Below are 11,021 nucleotides of genomic sequence, written 5' to 3' on the forward strand. Positions count from 1 at the left end.
ATAAAATAAAAACGCTTGTGTTTAGTGTTTACTCGTGGCTTCTAAGGCTGTTGTCATGTTAGCTGTCATTGAGTCAGCCCTACCCGACAGGAACCGAGCACACAACAGAACAAAACACTGCACTCTCCTGTGCCATCCTCACAATTTAGAATGAACCCATTGTTGCCGTCACTTTTTTAATCCATTTAAGAGAGGGATTCTTTTTTTTCACTGCCCCTCCACTTTACCAAACATATAATTTTCTAATTGAAAATACTGGACTCTATGGAGCCTACTAATTCAAGGCATGCCTGTGGGTCACATCACTCCCATCTCTGTCACCCAACTTGTTTCAACAACCAGCTCTGGAGACACTTTCTGGTGGAGCTGTGGTGCCTGCGCATTAGCACACTGTTCATAGTCCCTCACTCGTATCACAGCCAGGAACACTCATAGGCAAATGCCTGTTGTAGTTTGTTACTTAAATGAGGCCACCACCTTCACCACCCTGCAATCAGGGGATCCCAGAGACTTCTGAGTCAGAGTCTTTGATACAGAAATGTCTGCCTCCTTTCTCGTCCTCCTGATGGTGCTGGGTCTCCCATCAGGTCAGTGGCAGGCAGATGCAGGGGGTTACAGCAGATTCAAAGACCCATGGATCCTTTAATGCTTGTTGTGACCTTGCTTATCCTGGGTCTATTTGATTTCTCTTTTTAAACTTGATAATTTCCATGTCCTTAACGATGGATGCTGGAATCTTGTTCAGAATTGCATTGTCATTACACATCGCTTAGAGCAGTGGTTCTCAACCTGCCTAATGCCGCAAACCTTTAACACAGTTCAACTTGTTTTAGTTACTAGTTCATAACTGTAATTTTACTACTGTTATGAATCATGAGATCCCTGTGAAAGGGTTGTTCGACCCCCAAAAGGGTTGTGACTCACAAGTTGAGAACCACTGTTGTAGACCATGTTAACCGAAATAATTTTATTTCATAATTTTAATTTAAATCAGTAACTTTTAATATAACTTTCACTTTCTTTATCTCATGACTTTCAGGAAACACTCAGGGACCATGTTGGGTGGAATCTCAGTCCAAAGGAGAGATTCAGGTTCTAGATCAAGGTCCTGGCCCTCAGCCCTGTATGCATTCCTAGATTACAGTCAGGACAGCATGCCAGACTTAAAACAAAGCAACCTTGGAAGAAAAGGCTCTATTCATCTGTAGAGCTTTTCAATCAGGCACTAGTTAAGATCAGAAAAACCAAACTAACACAGTAGTTAGAATTTTATCCTGCAAACTTTTATTCTTGTTTGCCAATTAACAGAACACAACTGCATCCAATTGGATTGTATTTTCCTTGGAATCATATTTTCTGCCATCATTTATGTTAAGGCTTGATAGAGTAAAATAAGTTGTCTTAAGTTACTCCATTTTGAAAAGCTTAAGTGCCATCCCCCGTTCTAAGAGAGGTATGTTATTTTAGAAACTTGCTTATATTCGCTTGTAAATGTAAGCAAAAAGTTTTGCAAGATCATCTGGTTCAAGATAAGCTGAGCAGGACTTGCCGAACTACCTGCATCCCAACACCCTGTGGTTTTAAACGTTTGCCTTTGCCTCCCCAGAACCTTTTCGTTCTGAAACCCAGGACACCTAAGTCTCTAAATGACTTAGTATATTCTAAACTACTGAACGAAAACCATTTTAAGAACTGAGTTGAAAGTCGTAGCATGGGTTGAAAAGCAAGGGGGAAAACAGGATGATTGGTAATAGGTTTTTTGTTTTGTTTTGTTTTAAAAGAGGGGAAAAGAGAGTAGTTTTGTCTTAAAGTAGAATGTCTGGTTGTGCCAGAATGTGAACGATAGTAAAGCTCAACTTGAGGGGATGTGGTAAGTTGTAGAAGGTTTGAGGGGAAGTGAACTTGATTTGCCTTGGTTTTCAATACCAGCAAATACTGCGTATGGAAAGAGGCGATGAGGTGTTGTGAAATCTTTACAGAGTAGATCAGTGGTGGTGGACTTATTCACAGGATAGTGAAAAAGGCTGGTGAACCTCTTCACTGCAGAATGCTATCTGACTGATAAAATGTTGACTATTGTGTGAAATATATTTGGCCAGAGGAAGTGTTCCCCAGAACGAGACCAGATTGGGACCCTAATACCTCTGCAGGAGATAGGAGCCTCACCCAATACCGCTCAACTCTATTAAAGGATCTGAAAGGTACAGGGAAAAAGCCTACCAATTTGTCTAAAGTCACTGAGGTTAAACAGGGGCCTAAAGAAAGCCCTACTGCCTTTCCTGAAAGGCTGCAAGAGGCTTACAGGGTGTACACACCCATAGACCCCAGCGCCCCGGCTAATCAGGCGGCTCTAGTTATGCAATTTGTAGCACAGTCAGCTCCTGATATTAGAAAAAAGTTACAAAAATTAGAAGGCTTTGAGGGTAAATCTCTCTCTGAGCTCCTGGCGGTGTCCCAAAAAGTTTTTGACAACAGAGAAGATCCAGCTGAGGCATCCCGAGCTCTTACTCAAAAAATGGCAAAGGTGCTTCTAGCCACAGAAGTTGGGGTCCGCCGCCCCTGGAGCCTCGCCCCACCAAAAAAAAAAAAAAAAAGAGATTTCGGCCAAAGATAGCGAAAGCCCACCCAGTCGCGTTTAGGAAAGGATCAGTGTGCTGTGTGCAAGGAAGAAGGACACTGGAAAAACGAGTGCCCTAACCGAGGACAAAGGAAACCCAAGAAACCCTCCACCCCTGTCTTAGTGGAGGAGCTGGAGTGACGGGACCGAGGTTCAGCATCCCCCCACCTAAACCCAGGGTAACTCTCATGGTGGAAAACAAACCAATCAATTTTTTAGTAGACACCGGAGCAACCCATTCCAAGGACACTGCTAAAATTATTGGAGCCACGGGAAAAGTGAAGACATACCCATGGTCGTCAGCTAGAATTTCTAACCTGGGAAAAGGAACTGTGACTCACTCTTTCTTAGTCATTCCAGAATGCCCTACCCCCCTCCTGGGACAAGACCTTGCTCAGCAAGCTGAAGGCCACTATTTCCTTCAAAGAAGACTCCATGCAGGTACAAACGGGGTCAGGGCTCTGCTGGTTTCGTTTCCAATTGAAGAAGAGTCTCGCCTCTTCCTTGCAGCAGACGCCGAAAAGAAATACCAAGACCCTGGGGGACTCCTGGAAAGATGGAAAGCCACAATCTGTAATGTGTGGGCAGAAACAAACCCCCCGGGGCTGGCTAAACATCGGGCACCCATTGTAGTTCAATTACAGAGCTCTGCCACTCCAATTCGAGAAAAACAATACCCAATAAGCCAACTAGGCTATAAGGTTTCTGCCAAAAAGGCCCAGCTGTGTGCAAAAATCGTCACCTACCTAGGGTATGAGTTAAAGGATGGCAATCGGACTTTGTCCAATAGCAGAATCCAGGCCATCCAAGCTCTACCCAAACCCACCACCAAAAAAACAGGTACGTGAATTTCTAGGAGCAGTAGGATACTGCCGCCTGTGGATCCTGGGTTTTGCAGAAATAGCCAAACCACTCTATGCAGCTACTGGAGGAGCAAAGGCTGAACTAATATGAACAGAGGTAGAAGAAAAAGCTTTCCAGAAGCTGAAGACTGCACTGGTAAGTGCTCCTGCCCTAGCCCTTTCTAACCTCAAAAAGCCCTTTCACCTTTTTGTTGCAGAAGCAAATGGAGTAGCAAAAGATGTGTTGGTACAGGCTCTCAGGCCCTGAAAACGGCCCTTAGCGTACCTCTCCAAAAGACTCGAACCAGAGGCTGTTGGATGGCCTAACTGCTTGAGGGCAATTGCAACCACCGCCCTGCTGGTGAAAGAAGCCTCAAAGCACACTTTTGACCAGAACCTCGTCATCACTGCTCCTCACAATGTAGAGCAACTCCTCCGGGCTCCTAAAGACAGATGGCTCTCAAATTCCAGAATCACCCAGTACCAAGTATCTAACAGCAACAGACTGGCTGATCAGGCTGCGTGCCAAGCAGCCAGCTCCGAAACCATCCTGCCTCTGCTAGAACCCTCTAACAGCCTCGAGCCTCCCCATTACTCACAAGCTGAACAAGAACTGGCCAAAATTAGCAGAGCTCCTGCACAAGGATTATGTAATTAAAGGACTGTACCAGCTAACCAGAAGTGAAGCTGCAAGGTGCCCGTTTGTGCCCAGGTAAATGCTAATCCTGTCCCAGTTCATCACCCAGGACAAAGATACCGAGGAAAAGCTCCAGGTGAACACTGGAAAGTAGATTTTACTGAAGTCCCACGAGCACCAGGCAACTACAGGTATCTCCTTGTTTTTGTGGACACTTTTTTCTGGCTGTACAGAGGCCTATCCAACAAAGAGAGAGACTGCCCTCATTGCAGTTAAAAAGTTAGTCTTTGAAATTATTCCCAGATTCGGACTCCCCATGTTCATAGGATCTGACAATGGCCCGGCGTTCACCGCCCTGTTAACAAAATTACTAACTGGGGTGCTAAAAACCAATTGGAAGTTGCATTGTAGTTACCGACCACAAAGCTCTGGACAGGTAGAAAGAGCAAATAGAACAATTAAGGAAGTTCTCACTAAATTAAAGTTAGAACCTGGCGGAGATTGGGTTAGCCTCCTACCTTTTGCCTTGCTTCAGGTGAGATGTACACCTCAAAAGCATGGTTATTCTCCATTTGAAATAATGTATGGGTTTCCACCCTCATTGTTACCTAAGATTGGAAGTGAAGTGTTAAGCGAAATCAAATTGCATAACATGGTTAAGTCATTACAGGCCTTGCAATCAGAAACAACGTGCCGTCCGACCAGACTCCAGCCCGTGACAAGGAAAGCCGAAAGCCCCTCTTCAACCCCAACCGACGGCAGTTCCCTATTTCTAAAACCCACCGACTAGGCCTAAGGTTACTTTTATTGCAAACAAAACTAAAATTGTTAGGAAAATCCAAGCAGAAATAAGGAAAAAGTTAAAGTTTGTGCAAGGTCAAGTCAAACTGAGTCAGAAAAACTGAGTATGCCCCCAGACCAGTAAAGAATGATAAAGTATGTGATAAGAATGTAAAGAGTATGTGATAAGGATGTGAAGAGCATGGGATGAGGATGTGATGTGATGGAGAAGGTAATAAAGGAGTTGAAATTATTCTGAGTGATAACGAAACTGAGAATGTTCTAGGTGGTAAGCAAGGTGCGATTGTTCTGGGTAAAACTGTTCTAGGTTTGCAAAAGAAACAAACATAAAAAGCAGGATGATCCCAACCTTGCATAAAGTTCAGCTTAACCGCTTCTGTGCCCTGCAGCTTTTGGGAAAAACTACAGCTTCAGCAGATAGCTGCCTTTAAACTCTTCAGTGTTAGCTAGAAAATAAAAAGGGGGGAATTATAGAAAATCACTGAGTTTTAACTGAAGTATATTGGTAACTCTCTGAAGATACTGTGTCTTTATGCTTTCCCAAGTTCTGAGATGCATTAAGTAAACTAGAACCATGCTGGGAAGGACCCTACCCTGTTGCCCTGAGTACCCCGACTGCGTCAAAGGTTGCTGGAAAGCAGCATTGGATTCATCACCCCAGACTAAAGAAGGGGCTGACTTTACTTCCCTCAGCCTGCAAGTTAATCATGATCTCCAGGCTCTAGAAAAGTCAGTAACTGCTCTTAAAACCTCCCTAAGCTCCCTAGCCGAAGTGGTGCTACAAAATAGAAGAGGCCTAGACTTGCTGTTTCATAAACAAGGGGGTTTGTGTATGGCATTAGGAGAAGCATGCTGTTTTATGTAAATCACTCCGGTGTAATTAGAAAAAGTATAAGTCACCTCCGAAAACGACTGTAAGATAGAGAAAAGGCCCTAACCAGTCAAGAAAACTGGTAGCAACGAATGTTTTCAGCCTATCCCTGGCTCACATCTTTACTTAGTGCCATTGCTGGGCCCCTTATTCTGTTCGTACTTGCCCTCACTGTGGGCCTGTTTGTGTTCAACGTCCTTCTCAAGTTAATCGGAACTCGCTACAAGATATCAAGTTGATGGTTGTTAAAACCAATTATCAGGTTTTAGCAAATAAAAAAGTTAGGGAATGAAGGATTTGATTTAGTTACTAGAAGAGGAGGGAATGTTAAGGCTTAATAGAGTAAAATAAGTTATTCCATTTTGAAAAGCTTAAGTGCCATCCCCCATTCTAAGAGAGATATGTTATTTTAGAAAAGCAAGTCACTGTGACCTTGCTTATATTCGCTTGTAAATATAAGCAAAAAGTTTTGCAAGATCATCTGGTCTAAGGTAGCTGAGCAGGACGTGTGGAACTACCCACATCCCTCTTATCTTGTGTACACACCCTTTCCCATTCCTTGCTCTACCCCCCTCGCCTTGCTGGTTTTAAGTGTATAAAAGGGAAAGAAAAATTTTGCCGGACGCTTCAGCTTTGGACCCTGTGTGGCCATGCTGTAGCCCAAATCCGGATTTGTCTATTTGTATTTTTGTCTTTCTGTAATAATATTTTGCTTTGTTACTTTGCAGTTGCTTGTGGGTCAGTGGTCTATGTTGGGCGCGACTCCGTAACAATTTCCACATTTCAGAATATTGGGAGGTTTAGTGCACCTTGAGGATTACTGACCAAATCTAACTCCAAGCAGCGTTTATGAATGTTCTATGCAGGTTCACAGGGAATCAGAACTGACTACAGGACCCCTAACAATTACAAAGGATTATCAAAACATTTGCTATGTTTGAGACTGGTATTGCAGTCACTGTATCAATGCACTTCCTTGAGGACTTGAGAGAAGGAAATGTCTCCTTCATGGTCATTTCCGTCAACACATCCATCTATCAAACTGTAGTCTGAGGACACGGTCACCTATGACTATGCAGGAAACAATGAAAACTCACATCCTGAAAATGCCACACACCCAGGACAGAGGGAATGACGTTGACAATTCATTTGCTGTCCTTTCCCCTCCTTCTTTCACTTAGTGGTTAAAGCTTTGTGAAAAAAAGCTTTTATTTCCTGAAAATCGTTTCAGTTTTGGGCTGTTAAACCAGCTCCACAAAATTGGAGGAAACATTCTCTAGACTCAAATCATACAATTAGGCCACAAACACAATCACCGAGTCAATTCTAACTCAGGGGCATTGTAGAGTCTGGATTGTACATTTTTTGGAGGCAGACCCTTTAATCATTCTTCCCAGATGCTGGATTTCAGGTGGTCAATGCCTTACCCACCGTGCACCCAGGGTTTCTATATGCTCATAACAATTTAACAAAACAAAACCAATCTAGAACTGTTTTGGATTCCATAGAGGTGATTCTGATTCACTGTGTCCCGTTGTGCAGTGTAGAACTGCATTCCCATTTGAAAGGCTAAGACCTTTGAGAATGAACTCATTATAGCTTTTGATAGCCGGGCACCATAAGCTTTGTTCACATTTGCTTATGCACCTGCTTTGTCTTCAGCTATTGTGTCGGGAAGGTGAGCATCATGGAATGCCAGTTTAATAGAACAAAGTATTCTTGCATTGAGGGAGTGCTTGAGCGGAGGCCCAATGCCCATCTGCTACCTTAATACTAAACCTATACATATATGCACACAGATCTATCTCCACATACTCATACATATAATTACATATGTACATGCTTTTATTTAGACCAATCTATATGCCCTTTGCCTCCTAGCTCTTTCATCTATTTCCTTTTACATTCTTCTTATCCAACGATCATCATGTTCAGCCTTCATTTTGGTTTCAGTAATTCCTCTCTGTTACTATCCTTGGTCATGCCCTACCAGGCCTCCTACACCCTCTTCACCGATTTGGATCACTTGTTCCCTTGTCCCTGGGTTTGTTAACACCACTTCTTTTCCCCCAACCTCCCCCTCTCCCATGTCCCCCTGGAACTGTCAGTCCCATTGTTTTCTCCTCCAAACCAAAAAAATCATGTCATTGTGAATGAGGGGGAGTGCAGAGTGGGGACCCAAAGCCCACCTGTAGGCAATTGGACATCAACCCCTTAGAGAAGGATCGCGGGGAGATCAGCCAGTCAGGGTGCAGGGTAGGAAAGATGATACAACTTTCCTCTAGTTCCTAAATGCTTCCTCCCCACCCACTATCATGATCACTATTCTACCTTACAAATCTGGCTAGACCAAAAGATGTACACTGGTACAGATAGGAACTGGAAACACGGGGAATCCAGGGCGGAAGATTCCTTCAGGACCAGTGGTGAGAGTGGCAATACCAGGAGGGTGGAGAGTGGCAGGAGTGAGGGTGGGAATGGGGATCGATTACAAGGATCTACATATAACCTCCTCCCTGGGGCAGGGACAACAGAAAAGTGGGTGGAGACATCGGACTGTGTAATAAATGACAATAATTTATAAATTGTAAAGGGTTCATGAGTAAGGGGGAGTGCAGAGTGAGGGGTAAAATGAGGAACTGATGCCAGGGGCTTAAGTGAAGAGCAAATGCTTTGAGAATGATGAGGGAAATGAATGTACAAATGTGCTTTACATAATTGATGTAAAGAACTCTTAAGCTTAACTCATGCCCCATTTTAGAATTTTTAAAATGCTGTTCTGGCCTCTTTCATCACTAAAGTATGTAACCTCTTTGTCTACCACACCCAGTTTTGCGCCATCGCAATGTTTTATTATTCAAATGTCAATATCTTCCTGTTCTCAGAATGTGCACATTTTCCATACCCCATTCCACTCTGCCTCACAAAGTTAAAAATTTACGCTTATCTTAGTGTCTGTAAACTGCGTGCTGAAAGGAATGTGAAACCTCCAACCTTCCCTGCTTACACACTGAAAGCTTTGTAATAGCCTCAACCACTCCTGATCGCCAAACCAGCAGCGGTTTTTGCCCTTATAGACCCACCTGAATATAATTTTCAGCTTTGAGTAATTTAACCGAGATTTGAATCCTCCCAAAGGCCACCACCTAGAATAAAGACTCCCAATTTGGACATAAATAAAAATTGCATTACTTATGCACATCAGAAGACTGCATGAGAAGAGTAAAATGAGAGCCCATGGACAGGGAATTTTTTTAAAATCAATGACACATCAGCCAAAGGAATAATTACAAAAAAATACAGAACTCTATATCTCAATAAGAAAATAACAAGAAACCAAATAAAAAAATGGGGAAAAGATATGAAAAAAATTGAAGTACAAATGATTAATAATGATAAGCAAATGAAGTTCACATGATTAACTTCACCAAAAATGAAATACAGATGGTTAACAAACATATAAAAAATGCTCATGCTCACTAGCCTTCAGATGCAAATTCAAACCACAATGAGATAGTACTTAACCCCTGCAATGCAAGCCCAAAACAAAGAAGCAAAACAACAAATGCTGGAGAGGATATGGAGGGATTGGGATTCATATATACTGGCGGTGGACTTAGAGATACATACAGCCACTGTGGAAATCAATGTGGCACTACTTAAAATAACCAAAGCTTGAAGTCCCATTTGATCCAACAATACCACAATTAGACACCATGGAATTCATACACAAAGCAATATATTTTTAAAAACAACATACTAAAACAGAGGTAAAGCTCAGTTGAAAATAAGAGGAATGTTTAAAACTGCAAGATTTAAAATGGGTGAAAAAGGTTCTCAAAAGATAAAGGGTCATATTTTAACTTAACTGCATCTGAATAATCCACCTTCCAAAGAATTCTGCATGGGAGCAAGGCCATTCACATTCCTGTTCTATGGTCACAGTATTTCTCCAGTTAATGTAGTTAATATGGGTCAAAGGAATGATCAAATGTAAAATGAAATATTGGTCTTGGTATCAAGGTACATATGCACACAGGATGAGTCTATCAGGCTTTCCCAGTAGCTGTATTCATGATTTCCTGCAGGATTTACATTGCAGTCATACACTGTGACAGACATTTTGTTCAGCCCTTCTGTCCAATCACTGCGTCAGTTTATCCTATGAGCTTTGGGGAACATCAAAGAAAATATAATTGGATACTGCAGTAACTGCCAATCACTAAATGCATACGCACTGCCACATGCCCTGTATTCATATGGTTTCTCTGCTGTACAAATCCTCTATTGTCACATGACTCCTTTCGGGCTAAAGGCCAGCCAATCAGAACTACATTCGTTAAAATCCCAATGTAGTCTAGTGACACACTGAGAGAAACCAAAGAGGGTATTTGCAAAGTCACTATATTGCCAGAGCTTTCCTTCTTATTGAGATCACTGGTATGAGATGTCACATGACTTCCTGTAGTTTCCTATCTTGAGTGAATTTTGTATGTTTTCAGTTTTGTGTGTTTCTGTGAAGAAAACTTAGAAGCACAGGTAAAAGTTTTACCCACATTCAATGCAGTTTCATGGTAACTATCCTACCTGAAATCATTGATGAGACATAAGCGTTTAAATTTTTTTAAATGTTTTTTTTTATGATTTAAAACTTAACAGAATAAATTGGTTTTCTATTCATCAGTTCATACATTGATTGCAGTCCCCAAGATGTACCAGCCTTCTTCGCACTTCTGCCCCCTCCCTGTCCTTTTATACTATACATCCTTCGTTCATGTTTCTTCTAGCTTTTATGTGTTTTTAGCCATAAGCAAATGCTTTTCTTTTGATTTTGTATGGTTGATTTTCCAGAGAGTGTATGTTATTCTTCCCCTCCAAGTCTATATATTGTTGGGCTGAAAGCTGAGGCAGAGGAGTGAGTACAGGTCCAAGAGTGAAACATCGCTAAAGGCCACAATCTGTAGATTCCAAGTTTCCAGCAGACCAGTAAGCCTGATCTATTTTATGGTTTTGGTTTGTTCCACTTTCTTCCCCACTCGACTCAGGACTCTCTTTTGTGATTCCTTTCAGAGTAATTAGCAGTGGAAGGTGAGCACCATCTAGTTCTTCTGGTCTCACGGTTGTGGAGTCTGAGGTTCACTGTGTTCCATTCATCCTTTGGAATAATTGTCCCCATACATCTTCTATTCTCTTTATTCTTATTTTATGGTACTTCTGTGCTGTCTCCGGTAGCTAACAAAGTGCATGCAGGTG

This window comes from Tenrec ecaudatus, chromosome 15, assembly GCF_050624435.1.
Source record: "Tenrec ecaudatus isolate mTenEca1 chromosome 15, mTenEca1.hap1, whole genome shotgun sequence".
NCBI classification, from domain to species: Eukaryota; Metazoa; Chordata; class Mammalia; order Afrosoricida; family Tenrecidae; genus Tenrec; species Tenrec ecaudatus.